Source organism: Arctopsyche grandis, chromosome 1 (genome assembly GCF_051622035.1).
Source record: "Arctopsyche grandis isolate Sample6627 chromosome 1, ASM5162203v2, whole genome shotgun sequence".
Classification (NCBI taxonomy): Eukaryota; Metazoa; Arthropoda; class Insecta; order Trichoptera; family Hydropsychidae; genus Arctopsyche; species Arctopsyche grandis.
This window is the reverse complement of record NC_135355.1, coordinates 21,549,874-21,565,273: the sequence shown is the minus strand read 5'-3', so window position 1 is coordinate 21,565,273 and position 15,400 is coordinate 21,549,874. Positions and strand designations below refer to the sequence as shown.

General features: G+C 32.6%; 1 non-coding gene across 1 annotated transcript; it reads left to right on the top strand.

Annotated features, from left to right (window-relative positions):
• The first annotated feature begins 3,442 nt into the window (after positions 1–3,442).
• On the top strand, positions 3,443–3,514 carry TRNAH-GUG (transfer RNA histidin (anticodon GUG)). Its single transcript has one exon. It is a non-coding gene; the product is annotated as a tRNA-His (tRNA).
• The last annotated feature ends 11,886 nt before the right edge of the window (positions 3,515–15,400 follow it).

Here is a 15,400-nt window from a genome sequence, read left to right as displayed (position 1 = left end):
ATATATATATATATATATATATATATATATATATATATATATTGTTCCATTGTTAAAAATCCTTTGTAAAAAAGGTTCGGCAATCCTTTAACAATGCATTTACAATCTTTGAACAATAAACAGCCCCTTCAGATTCCAGTCTCTAGTCATTACAGATCGCTCCAATGTGACGAGTGTACGAGAACGGTCAGACAACGTATACAGTACATACGTTCAATAAACATTGAATACAATGATTAATCAAGTACAGAAATAATAATCATAGAGACATCTATGGATTATTTTTAGATTTTGTGCACAATTATTATTACAATTTTTATACACATAATAAACACGAAATTATAGAGACATCTATAGATTTCAGATTACTGTGCATAATTTTTACAAATTATACACAAAGATTTTGTGACAACAGGAAATGATCTATTACCAATTTTCAGGAATCGTTTCAAAATCTGATAGAGAAACGATCGATTTGGAGTCACAAACACCCAAATCTCACCAGCAGTTTGGTGAATCGAACCAGCGAGTGTATATATTGTTAAGTAAATTCTATTTTATTTTTAATATTAATGCTTAGAGTAATGACTTTTTCATGTATTTATTATGTACAAACAAATAAATGAAATACATATGTACATACATATGTAATATAATAGATAGATGGGTTTCATAGAATGGATGAACCTGGCCACCTATTTGTGTACATGCATAACTTAAAATGCAATGAACAGTTAAGCTGTTTTATGTAAAATATTACTTCAGACAATCTAGTCTAGTCTAGCCATTAATTTTGAGATTTAATGTACATTGGGGAAAACATGTTTTCATTAAAATTGATAAAATTTTAACCATTTTGTTATGATAATATCTACTCTCTGGATATTAAAATATGCAAAATAGATGAAAAGATGAGATCTAAAATAAAAGTAAACGAAAAGGAAAATTATACATTTTATACGAGTTGCTTCATAAATGCAAATTAATAGATTATTTCAAGCAAAAATAATTTCAATCTTTATGAATTTTGTACTAAAAATATTGTTATTCAAGGAAAAATATAAACGTCAATTAGGATATTATCGTTATATAATATAAACAACGATTGTAATTAATTAATTAAAAGTTTTACGCGGATTGGAATTTCAAATTCGGAAGCGATTGAAGTAAGAGCTCGCGTACACAGTTTAACAAAAATTCAACAATGAACTTCAATTGTTAATTATAAATAAGTTTTCATTACGGAAAACATGTTTACGCTTCCATCTAAAATTTGTGGTGTCTAAGAAATAATCGGGAATTTTATTTAATGTACATAGATTTCATTCATCGTATCAAAAATTCATGCTGGACTCTAATTTAAAATGGAATATACATATAACCTACACAAATATATTCTGACGTTTCAATGTTAGATATCAATGATGAATAGCCTGTCAAGGTGAGATTACACTATGCATATACATATGTAGGTTATCCACTAGGGATTTTCTAAAGAAGAGATGACATACAATTTCATCGAAGATTATAGTTCTCATTCCACGTATATTTACAGTGTTCTTACTTCAAATCCAAATTTTCCTATTTCATTTATTATCAATACTTATTATATCATTTTTATTTTTTTTATATTTTAATATAGTTATTATATTTATAACAATATTAAATACATATATTAATTACTACATAATCTACGCAAAGTTTGTTAGGTAGAAAGAAAATCGACCGAAAGGTTTTGCATGGAAATTAATAAAAGCCTTCTTAATGATTTAATTGAAGTTCAAAAACAGAGAGTGAATTGAAATTATAATGAGAATTCTCGAGGCGAAATCGCTTGAATAAATAAACAAATGTTAGACAAAAGCGTTCGCCACATAATTACAATATTGGTACAGTACAGTATAGATTCAATTTCGCCTCCGCAAAAATAAATAAGACTTAAAACTCCAATTGATTGACCTTGAAGAACTTTTTTACTGTAATTGTATATATATAATATATATATATATATATATATATATATATATATATATATATATATATATATATATATATATATATATATATATATATATAATCAGTGGCGGGCGGTAGAAATTTCTCTTTTATCGCACAGTTTTATTTAAATTTGCGCGAGTAAGATACAAGAGGATGCTGTGACGTCATACCGCATCCTCTTGTGTCCTGCTCGCTCACACGTAAGTAAGGCTGTGCGAAGAAAACAGGGAGAATTTGACTGCACGCCACTGATATATGTATGTATATTGTTTATATGAGTATGATTTGTATAGGCATTTTCAGAAACGTACGTAAATTCAGTTAGAGAGCCGCGACATATGATTTTTATATTTTTCCTCTTTTTCGACAACATTAGGTTTGTGCCGTGAAATATGATTTTTTCGTTAGGGTTCGGGCTCAATTTTTTTATCTTCCAGTTGTCTTGTGTCTTTTTTCTGTTTCTTATTTTTATCGTCGTCGCTATTTCGTTCGCAGGAGTGAGATAACCGTTTTTCATACGGCGGCAATATTTTCTTATGAATTTCGATGGCTATTGATTTGCGAGTCCGCAGAAACGAATCCATAGTATTAAAGCATCACATTTGAATTGAAAACATCCAGAATTTATTATTAATCTTCTTAGTTATTGACAAAAATCCGAATCATATGAATGTAATACATATGTTCATTTTGTCTCGCTTAAACCGGATTGACACAATACTAATTTGGTCACTCAGACGACACCGGTAACGTGGCATCGCCCGAGTAACGTCGAAGTGGCCAAATTAGTCGACTTAAATTATTTATAATCTTTTTTATTTATTTGAAAAATACATATGTCACAAACTATTGATACTATGTAAGTTGAACGAATTCATTGGTAATTAATATTATTTGTGTAGTTTTGAATAACCACATAATGAAATCAATTTACATTGCTTCTTGAATGTTTGGGAATATGTATTAGATAGAGTAAAAAAGCTACACACATACTTATAATGTGACATCGTTGACGAGCGTCATCGATGAAATTTTTATACGTCTCTGAAGAAAAATGTACTTGAATAAAAAAGGACCAGTTTTGGAATTTCGACGAAAAAATGTGAAGCAATTTTGCCAAAAACACGAAGAGAGATAGAAAGGCCGATAAAATGGGAGGGCGATGACGGCGGGATGAATGAGTTTTACTTCAATTTAGATCATCCCCGGTGATATATGTATATGTGTATATGTATATATTTTTTTTTGTTGTTTGCCATTCAAAAAAATAAATAAATACGAGCACGCCAATGTTGCATGTATCAATTGGTAAATGAGATCGTTACAAGCGAATTACCCAATTCGTCGCAGGCGCGGCCAAGTCTGCCCGAAGTGAAAGTGATTTCAATTAGTTGGCTTAATACAAAAACTGGAATTTTCATTCGAAATAATATCAGCTCTGGTAGCCGTGATCGTCTAGTGGTTAGGACCCTACGTTGTGGCCGTAGTAACCCAGGTTCGACTCCTGGTCACGGCAGTGTTAACCCACTGTCTCGGCAGGGCTGTTTTTTTTTTATTGGCAATCTATCTTCTGTGTAGATACACTTGTAAGAATAAGAAAATATTTACTTTTTATTTAATTTACTGATCACTTTAGGTTTGGAATCATGCCACTTTTATTTCATTGTAATCATTACTATTCGTAATCATGTTCGGGCAATATTTTTCACAGCTACATATGTAAATATATTTACTTTTTTAATTGGGCATATATGTATGTACATACATATGTATATCTATCATAAAATCCACCGTATTACACTTACTATATTTGAAAATCAAGAAAGAAGGGTATTCATAATTTCAAAATAATTCCAACATATAAAAAGAAAAAAATCGTATTTTGCACTTAATTAAAGAAAAGTTTTTATTATTAAAATGTATATTATTCATCTGTAGTTTGATTTCGGATTCTCTAGATTCGATTATATTTCATTTTTAAGGATTTATATAACGATTTAGATATCGATTAAATTTAAATCACAATTTTTCCATGGAAGAAACGTTAAATTTATTTGGAAATATTTTCAACTTTAAATATATTTTAAAATCTCATTGTATCTTATTTGCCTTAGGTTGTGGACAGTTCGTGGAAGGGACGGGGTCGGGTTTCATATATTTTTATCTGAATTTCACTCACCCGAGCAACGCCTGGCAATACGGTTAGTTCATTTATGAAGGTATAAGGATGTATTAAACAAAACTATTTAATTTACTAGTGTTATACTATAAAAACGAGTTCATTAAATAATAACTAGTTTTTTGTCCGTTCACGTTCAAAGGATGGTTTTGGAATATATATAGTTTAATATAGAAAGTATATGGCGATTTAAAATCAAGGCTTATACTTTTTGATAATTTTAGAATCGTGGTGCATTTTACTTCGGTTCGATTTTTTTAGATATTCAGAATTGATTTAATTAATATGCATTAACGCGTATGTTCATTGACATTAGGCCTGAGCGAAATATGCGAATCTTGGTTATTCATCAATATACCCAGTCGAAAACTTTCATGGTACTAAAGGAATGTTAAAAAAAGAAAAAATGGCGATCAAATAGCTTGACATTTTTATCTGAGTATTTATATAGTATAAATTACTATATTTTCACACGTGTCAATAATGGAACACGTCTCAAGAGTCTTAGAGTCCATTTTCCGAAGGGTATTTTCCTTTTGATTGAAAACCAAGCGCACGACCTTTCGAATGTCGACTTTCAGCCGCTCCTTCATAGCGCCCCTTATTGAATTTTAAAAGCTCTCAACACCACTCAGATTGAAGCGAATCAATTTCCGAAGCTTTCCCAACTATTTTCGCGGTAGTATTGAAACGTCCCAGATAGTAAAGTTTTTTTTTTCCATTAAATGTTGGGAAAGCTTCTTGTTTGCAATATCCAAACATGTGAGAGATAAAAGTTGAGATACTCCATTATGTACATATGCATGTACACAGTGGTGTAGTCGGGTCAGGCCGGGCAGGTCGCCGCCCTGGTTCTTTTTTTGGAGCCATGTCGCCTCCCTGGCACTTTGATTAATATAAACATTTTTTTTCGAGTACAATTAAAAAACATGTTTAGTAAAATTTCATATAAAATTTTGTATTCCAAATATTGTTAGCATTCTCGTTCTAGCACTCGATGAGAAACAGTTGAATAGTAATGTGAGCATATTCAAAACTTAAAGGACGTTTAATGAAATTTATTTGATTTTTAATCTAAAACCACCCAAAACTTCGAGAGAAAACATTCTTTGAACTATTGACTATAGGCACTTGAGGATGGATAAAATGAGGGACTCAGCTTAAATGAATAGTGATTTCTAAACTCTCATGTTAAAATTTGATAGTTTTTTGATAAAAGTACATGGTTTTAGTATTGCTAAAGGTTGACACACAAACACGGGTTTTGCAAAATCAAAGATGTTGAAGAGGATCCATTATGGAAGTTTTAATAAAATATGAGAAAATAGCTCATAATTTCAACAAATAAGAATATTTGTTAATTATTATTTGATTTTTTTTATAAATATTTGAACTACCAATATTAGGATACAATCTTTTTTTTTCGTAAGGAAGAAAGCGGGGTGGGGTGGGGGCGTAAAAATTAAACACGACCTGGTTCTTTTTTATTTAGCACCACACCACTGCATGTACATATGTACATACATACATACAAAGATTTGTATTGTTCAGTATCTAGAACAATAATTGTCAACTAATCAAATGTTTCTCGGTGTAATATAATATGAAACTCATCTCCAAATTAATACGCAAACTTCAACAAGATTCCATGCATACAGGTAGTACTTGGATATTACTACATACATACATATGTATGTTCCAGGTATCATCAGAGAACTAGTTCTTTGCTCTTTGAAGTTGTGCAACTCTTTGTGAGATCTCAAACTTAGGAGGAAGTTATAAGGGGGCGGGGAGAGGGGGGGGGGTAGAGAGAATTCGGGGAACTAAATTTGAATTTACGATAATTTTGAAGGAAAATAGCGATGAGAAATGTTGTCATAAAGACGTTCAACTTCGACATAGACGTTCTTCCAAATTGATCAAAACTTAAATTGATGGCACAAGTAAAGTTACAATCATTAAATAGATATTAGAAATGGTTCAAACAATTACTTTGTTTGAACCATTTCTGGCAATGCCGATGGTACATAATCGGCATTGTCAATTTAATTAATATATTATAAATACATATGTATGTATATGTAAGTTGTAATAATTTGATTGAAAAAACAAGTTGTTAAGTTCTTAATGAAAAGTATGTGTATATTGTTTGCGAAAATATGCACAAAACTTGGTAATATCTGTCGTTAAAAATATAAAAGTAATGTGTCGGTTCTGTGTTCGATCTGCACGCGTCGAATCTTTTTTGCGAGACAAGGCGGACCCACTCGGCTCGCTCGCCGCTAGCTGTTTGACTGTCATTGGCTGTTGTGTGTGAGTACTCGAGTATTGCCGTGGCGTGAGTAAATCGGTGCGCAATTATTATACGTACCTATAAAATATTTAGAATTTTAAGTACACATTATTGAAATTTAAAAGACATTTACCGATATAATTATTACGTTTAAAATTATCATAAAACGAAAATTGACGCCTTTTGACAAAACAAAAATCCGTTCTGTTTATCAAATGTGGTGGAAAATGTGACTTTTCCGTTACGTACATGCCTACGTATTTTTTATATATCATTTATTAACATAGTTTAGTTAACATAGCTACAATTACTTCAATATGTTACATGTTCGATATTTGAAAAATAAAATTATATTATAAATATATATATATATATATATATATATATATATATATATATATATATATATATATATATATATATATATATATATATATATATATATATATATACGATATTTTGTAGGCATTTTCTGTGAATTTTATAATGAATTTTTCATGTTATAAAAATCTAATTTAAGGATTAATTAAACTCGAGATGAAAATCTAATACGATTATCATCTAGAAAGCTTTGTTGAGCTTAAGAAAATGAAGAGGTAATGTAAGAAATTGCTATATATATATGTGTGTATATTTATTAGAATTTAAATACTTACATGTTTGTATCTTGGGTCATGCTATACATACAAGCTGTTATAATGCAACACGTATTTTTTACAAGCACGTATATATATATATATATATATATATATATATATATATATATATATATAGAGTTCGGTCTTTCGTGTCATGCGGGGAAGACGTGCTTCTGCGTTCTTCCCGCTATTACTCGCTTAAACCCGGCTATTGCACGAAATTTAATCTAAAAATTTAACCATCTAATCACTTATTTTACTAATTGCATCCTAGTATAATTTAAGTGTAAAAATAAACAGACGATCGGCCGTTAACAGCGTTTTTAATATCAGTGATTGCGAAAAATTTTGTGTTAATTTTGTGTCAGTTACAAAAGCGTATACGAACGAGATACATCTCCCTACCTGAATACAAAAAAAATAAGGGTCCCTGCTCGCCAGTCAAAATTCGGTCCCACAGAAGCAATAAATCTTCCACATAATTGCTTTCAGACAAAAATTTTTAACGAACTTTACTTAATAGAATAATAGCAAACAGAAACGGTGTTTCCCAACTGTCTAATAGTTCTTTTTCATATTTAATTTATATTAAAGTAATTCGTGTAATTTTATATTCTTTACTAAATTTATTATTAAAATATTAAATTGCAAACCGCACTCACATATATAAATCCGTTGTCTCCAAAGAGGCGTCTCACGATAAAGATCTGTAAAAAAGTAGTATAACAATTGCTAATCTATTATTATCATAACTAACTACTTTCACTTACAAAGTAACCCTGTTAAATGGCATGTAATAACTCATAAGTGATCCAAGTGATACCTAGGATGACTATCTGTCAAAGCTGACCACAGAGAAGAGTCTATGGCGGTAAGAACTCACTCCTTGAATGGAAATCTCTCTCAAGTACCGCCTTTTTCTCAACACATCTTGGATAAATGCGAGAAAAATAATATCCAAACCTCCAACAAGGTAAGAGTGACGATGGATGATAGCTTAGCTAATAGAAACCTGTATTTAGCCACGTACAATGTAAGAACGTTATCGAGTGAAGGAAGTGTGCTTGCATTAGAGAATGAATTAGAAAATATCAAATGGGATATAATAGGACTTAGTGAAGTAAGACGAAAACAGCAAAACCAAATAATCCTAAAAAGTGGTAACTGTCTCTACTGGAGAGGGCTACCAAATGGTAGAATAGGAGGAGTAGGGTTTCTTATCAATAAGAGAATAGAAAGAAATATTATAGAAATAAGCGACATATCGGAACGTATATGCTATATAGTATTAAGAATCTCGAGCAGGTACACTTGTCAAATCTTCCAAGTGTACGCCCCCACATCTAGCCACCCAGACGAGGAAATAGAAGACTTCTACGAAAAAATACAGGACGCATACGATAATAGCCGTCACCACTTTAAAATAATCATGGGCGACTTTAACGCAAAAATAGGACAAAAGGCAAATACTGAAAGAGCAGTAGGCAATTTTGGTACCGGCCAAAGAAACGACAGAGGCGATCGCCTCATAGAATTCGCAGAACACAACAGGCTCTTTATCACTAATTCATTTTTCAGGAAAAACACCAACAATAAGTGGACTTGGGAGAGTCCTAAAGGAGACAGAAACGAGATCGATTTCATCCTAACAAATGCCCTGCACTCCGTTAAAGACGTTAGTGTTTTAAGTAAAGTAGATATAGGTAGCGATCACAGATTAGTCCGTGCCAAGATGGCCATTAATATAAATTGCGAACGTAGGAAATTAATAAAAGGATGCAGTAACTCTCCAGATTTCGCTCAACTAAGGTCTAGGAAAAAGGAATTCGAACTCGAACTTGGAAATCGATACGGGAAATTAAACCCAGAAGCAGACATCGAGGAATTGAACACTGTAATTAGTTCGGTTCTAACCTCAACAGGTAAGAAATTAGGTGGATTCAGGAAACAGATTAAATTAAGCAAAATTTCAGCGGAAACAAAAAACCTAATTAAGCATAAAAGGAATTTAGATAGGGATAATAATAAGCAAGAATACAATCTAGTAAATAAGGAAATTAAAAAGAGAATAGTCAGGGATGTCAGGGATTTTAACAGCAAGCTAATAGAAAATACCATTAAGAATAACCGTAGCCTGAAAAAGTGCAAACAGGATCTTTTCTTAGGCAAAAACCAAATGATCGCAATCAGATCAGAGAGCGGAGTAATAATTAGGAATAGAGAAGAAATCATAGACAGAGTTTACACGTTCTATGCAAAACTATACGAGAACGACAACGGCCAATTCCCCGCTCTGGAATCGACACACGGCCAAAGGGTTCCTGCAGTATTGCCTAGCGAAGTAGAGGCCGCGCTAAAAACTGCAAAGAACGGTAAATCCCCAGGGGAAGATAATATTCCCATTGACTTACTAAAATGTGGCGGCCCCCCCCTAATTAATATCTTAGCTAGGCTTTTCAGCAAATGCATCCAGAACCAAGCTATACCAGAAGGATGGAATAACGCAACTATCATTTTAATACACAAAAAAGGCGACAAAAGCGATATCAAGAACTACCGACCCATTAGTCTACTTTCAGCGGTCTACAAGCTCTTCACGAAGGTTATTACAGAAAGGCTGAAGAATATCCTCGACGAGAACCAACCTATAGAGCAGGCAGGGTTTAGGGCAAATTTCAGCACAATGGACCACCTCCAAGTAGTTGGCGAACTAATCGAGCGCGCCAACGAATATCAACGGCCATTGTGCCTAGGTTTCGTCGATTATGAGAAAGCCTTCGATACAGTTAGTCATAATGCAGTACTTAACGCTCTAAAAACACAGGGAGTGCCGGAACCCTATGTGGGACTGTTAGCTGCAATATATAAGAATGCCACAGCTTCGGTTAAAATTTTTTCAGGTACAGATAGATTTAGCATAGGAAAAGGAGTAAGACAAGGAGATACAATCTCGCCCAAGTTATTCAATGCGGTGCTTGAGGGAGTTTTCAGGAAATTGGATTGGGATACAGCCGGAGTAAGCATCAATGGTCGCTTTTTGAGTCACCTTCGGTTCGCAGACGATATAGTTTTAGTAGCTCGTGATTCAGCTGACCTACTTATCAGACTAACACAGCTGGACAGGGAAAGTAGAAAAGTAGGATTAAAAATTAACGTAGATAAGACTAAACTAATGTTCAATAGTTATTGCATGCCTGATAGCATCCCCTTAGATGATAAACCAGTAGAAGTAGTAAATAATTATTTATATTTAGGTCAAATAATTGACATGTCTGGTAGTAAAAATGAAGAGATAAAGAGACGTATGAAATTAGGGTGGAGTGCATTTGGACGGATGAATGCTGTTTTTAAATCAAAAATGCCACTCTGCCTGAAGAAAAGGATCTTTGATCAATGCGTTTTGCCAGTGATGACGTATGGATGTGAAACTTGGACACTGAACGCCAAGATGCAAAATAAAATCCAATGCACTCAAAGAAGTATGGAACGCTGTATGCTTGGCATAACGAGGAAAGACAGGAAGCGGAACACGTGGGTGAGAAATATGACAAGGGTAGTGGACATAGTGGATAGAGTGAAGAGATTGAAATGGCAATGGGCGGGTCACGTTGCTAGGAGGATGGACGAAAGGTGGACAAAAGAAGTGCTTGAATGGTACCCGAGAGAAGGCAAAAGAGTAAAAGGAAGACCGCAAGGAAGATGGGTGAACGAAATTAGGAAAATGTGCGGAATGAGATGGATGAGTGTTGCGCAAAACAGAGACGAGTGGAAGCGTGTTGGAGAGGCCTTCATCCAGCAGTGGATGGCGAATGGCTGTAAATGATGATGATGATGATATATATATATATATATATATATATATATATATATAAATATAAATATATACATATACATATATATATATATATATATATATATATATATATATATATATATATATATATATATATATATATATATATATATATATATAAATATACATATATATATATATATCTATGTATATATATATACATACATATATATATATATATATATATATATATATATACATATATATATATATATATATATATATATATATATATATATATATATATATATACATATATACATCATGTATATACATGATGTATATATGCATTTACAGCCATTCGTCATCCACTGCTGGATGAAGGCCTCTCCAACACGCTTCCAACACGCATATATATATATATATATATATATATATATATATATATATATATATATATATATATATATATATATATATATATATATATATATATATATATATATAGACAATTTCACGGATTCGGTGTAACATATGCATACAAAGTCTCTTTCGAAATTATAAATTAGATTATTAAAAAAAATGAGTACCAAAACGATAAATGTAATTGAAATAAACTGACTTCTAAACAGTGGCGGCTCGTCCTAATGGGCTGCCGGGCTGCAGCCCCTCCTATAAAATTCTAAGATATATATTTAATAATACATTTAATATTTTATTTATTAATGATATTTTTTTTATTAGTTGGATGGACTTAACTATTGGGGCCTTCGACAGAGTAAATATTACTTACAATATCACCCATATCCAAAAGGGTGATATTGTAAGTAATGTTGACCGTTTCGAAGACCCCACTAACTTGTATGGTGACAGATGAATTAAAATGTTGCTGTACTGGCTGTAAAGTGTTACAGCGCCGAGCTGAACGCTGCCCAGCCCGGAGTTTCGGAACGAGAAAGAGAAAGAGCTATTTGCAACTGCAGATAGCTCTTTCTCTTTCACTCACTCTTCCGTTTTGGGCTGGACAGTCGGCAGCCTTCGCCTGTTAAACGACATTCATCTGTCAGTTTGTTTAAGATTTCGCGCGCTTGATCTTACATTTGATTAGTTGAATCGCACGATCACAGCTTTATTCGTTTTCGTTACTCTTAATTGGTTGCGTACGAGCCCTCATCAAATCTTCGGTGAGTCGTTTTCATTTTGATAACAGCAAACTTTTTTCAAATCTGTTTAACTTTTTCTCGTAATTTTTATTTAAATATATTAAGATTTTTTTTCTTTTAAAAATGGAAGAACAAAAGAATTCAGTAAAATATTTACAAAATTTGCACTTTTCGCGACTAGAACTTACCGAAAAAGTCGCTATAAAAGCATTAGGCTGCCTCACGCCCAATTTAATTATTTCACAGCCTGCAACTAGTAGATCTTTTAGTTACTCGCGAAAATTTAATCCAGACATTTATAAAAAATACAATTGGTTAACGAGATGTACAGAAAAAAACGCGTTATTTTGTTATCCGTGTCTTTTGTTTGGAGGCGAGTCGCCAGGCGAAGCATCTTGGACGAAAACAGGAGTTATTGACTTAAAACATTTAAACGATTAATTTAAAAACACGAGGGAAGTGTCGAACACTTAAAAAATGTGTGTAATGTCACGATTTTGGGAAGCTTGTCGGCGGGAAATAGATAAGCATAATGAAAACGTCAAAAAAAAATCGGGATGTTTTATTTAAAATTATTGATTGCGTTAAATTTTGCGGTAAATTTGAAATGCCAATGAGGGGACACGATGAAACAGATAATTCAAAAAATCCAGGAGTTTTTCGGGGGCTTCTAGAATATTCACAAAATTTCGACGATTCTTTAAAAAAACATTTTCAAACTTCTTCGGTTTTTAAAGGGACATCAAAAACTATTAAAAATTAACTTTTAGATTGTATTTTGAACGTGTGTAGGGAACAAATAAGTGCTGAAATAAAAAAAGCAACATATCTAGCTGTTATGGCAGATGAAACAACCGATGTATCGATGCATTGTCAACAGGTTAATGTTTTTCGTTACGAATTAGGGGGTTAAGTTTTTGAAAGGTTTTGGGGTTTTTTTAATCCGCGTCGCGAAACCAGCAAGAACGAATTTTTTTTAGCAATCTTACTGGAGTACCAGCGTATTTTTCGAAATCTTCATCGCGTTTGGACGCACCCCTTTAATGGGTGGTGAATTTTGCTAGTTTTTTTTTTAATAATACTTAAATCCACATGTAAGTGGTCGTACGCCAAAAATTGTGCTTATTTTGTCCTGTTATGACATGATAGAATAATTATGGTGACATTTTTTAGACATCTTTTCAGTGCAGCCCCGCCACTAAAAATTATCACGAGCCGCCACTGCTTCTAAACCATTAAAAATTGAGATAAATGGAGACACATATAAGAAGATTCAGGAATTGGAAAAAAGGAAATGAGATTATGTAATACTTTATGCAAATCTAAACAGGTCAATGTTATCAAAAGAATAACAGGATCTGCGTCGGAAGACATTACGTGACAGGTTGACTGAAGAGGGTTTTAAATATAATAATAAAGGATTACCAGCAAATTTGAGATTAAATTGAAATATTGAAATTCCGGTAATCTTACTTATATATCCGGTAATCCGGTTTATACATACACACATATGTATATATATATATATATATATTTATATATATATATATATATATATATATATATATATATATATATATATATATATATATATATATATATATGTATGTGTATATATATACATATATATATATATATATATATATATATATATATATATATATATATATATATATATATATATATGTATGTGTATATATATACATATATATATATATATATATATATATATATATATATATATATATATATATATATATATATATATATATATATATATGTATGTGTATATATATATATATATATATATATATATATATATATATATATATATATATATATATATATATATATATATATATATATATATATATATATATATAAACATCATGTATATACATCATTTACAGCCATTCGCCATCCACTGCTGGATGAAGGCCTCTCCAACACGCTTCCACTCGTCTCTGTTATATGTCCACTACTCTTGTCATACTTCTCACCCACGTGTTCCTCTTTCTGTCTTTCTTCGTTATGCCAAGCATACAGCGTTCCATACATCTTTGAGTGCATTAGATTTTATGTAGCATCTTGCCGTTCAGTGTCCAAGTTTCACATCCATACGTCATCACTGGCAAAACGCATTGATCAAAGATCTTTTTCTTCAGGCAGAGCGGCATTTTTTATTTAAAAACTGCGTTCATCCGTCCAAATGCACTCCATCCTAATTTCATACGTCTCTTTATCTCTTCATCTAAGAGGTCAGCTGAATCACGAGCTATTAAAACTATATCGTCTGCGAACCGAAGGTGACTCAAGAAGCGACCATTGATGCTTACTCCGGCTGTATCCCAATCCAAGTTCCTGAAAACTCCCTCAAGCACCGCATTGAATAACTTGGGCGAGATTTTATCTCCTTGTCTTACTCCTTTTCCTATGCTAAATCTATCTGTACCTGAAAAAATTTTAACCGAAGCTGTGGCATTCTTATATATTGCAGCTAACAGTCCCACATAGGGTTCCGGCACTCCCTGTGTTTGTACTGCATTATGGCTAACTGTATCGAAGGCTTTCTCATAATCGACGAAACCTAGGCACGATGGCCGTTGATATTCGTTGGCGCGCTCGATTAGTTCACCAACTACATACTTGGAGGTGGTCCATTGTGCTGAAATTTTCCCTAAGCCCTGCCTGTTCTATAGGTTGGTTCTCGTCGAGGATATTCTTCAGCCTTTCTGTAATAACCTTCGTGAAGAGCTTGTAGACCGCTGAAAGTAAACTAATGGGTAGGTAGTTCTTGATATCACTTTTGTCGCCTTTTTTGTGTATTAAAATGATAGTGGCGTTATTCCATCCTTCTGGTATAGCTTGGTTCTGGATGCATTTGCTGAAAAGCCTAGTTAAGATATTAATTAGGGGGGGGCCGCCACATTTTAGTAAGTCAATGGGAATATTATCTTCCCCTGGGGTTTTACCGTTCTTTGCAGTTTTTAGCGCGGCCTCTACTTCGCTAGGGAATACTGCAGGAACCCTTTGGCCGTGTGTCGATTCCGGAGCGGGAAATTGACCGTTGTTGTTCTCGTAAAGTTTTGCATAGAACGTATAAACTCTGTCTATGATCTCTTCTCTATTCCTAATTATTACTCCGCTCTCTGATCTGATTGCGATCATTTGGTTTTTGCCTAAGAAAATATCCTGTTTGCACTTTTTCAGGCTACGGTTATTCTTAATGGTATTTTCTATTAGCTTGCTGTTAAAATCCCTGACATCCCTGACTATTCTCTTTTTAATTTCCTTATTTACTAGATTGTATTCTTGCTTATTATTATCCCTATCTAA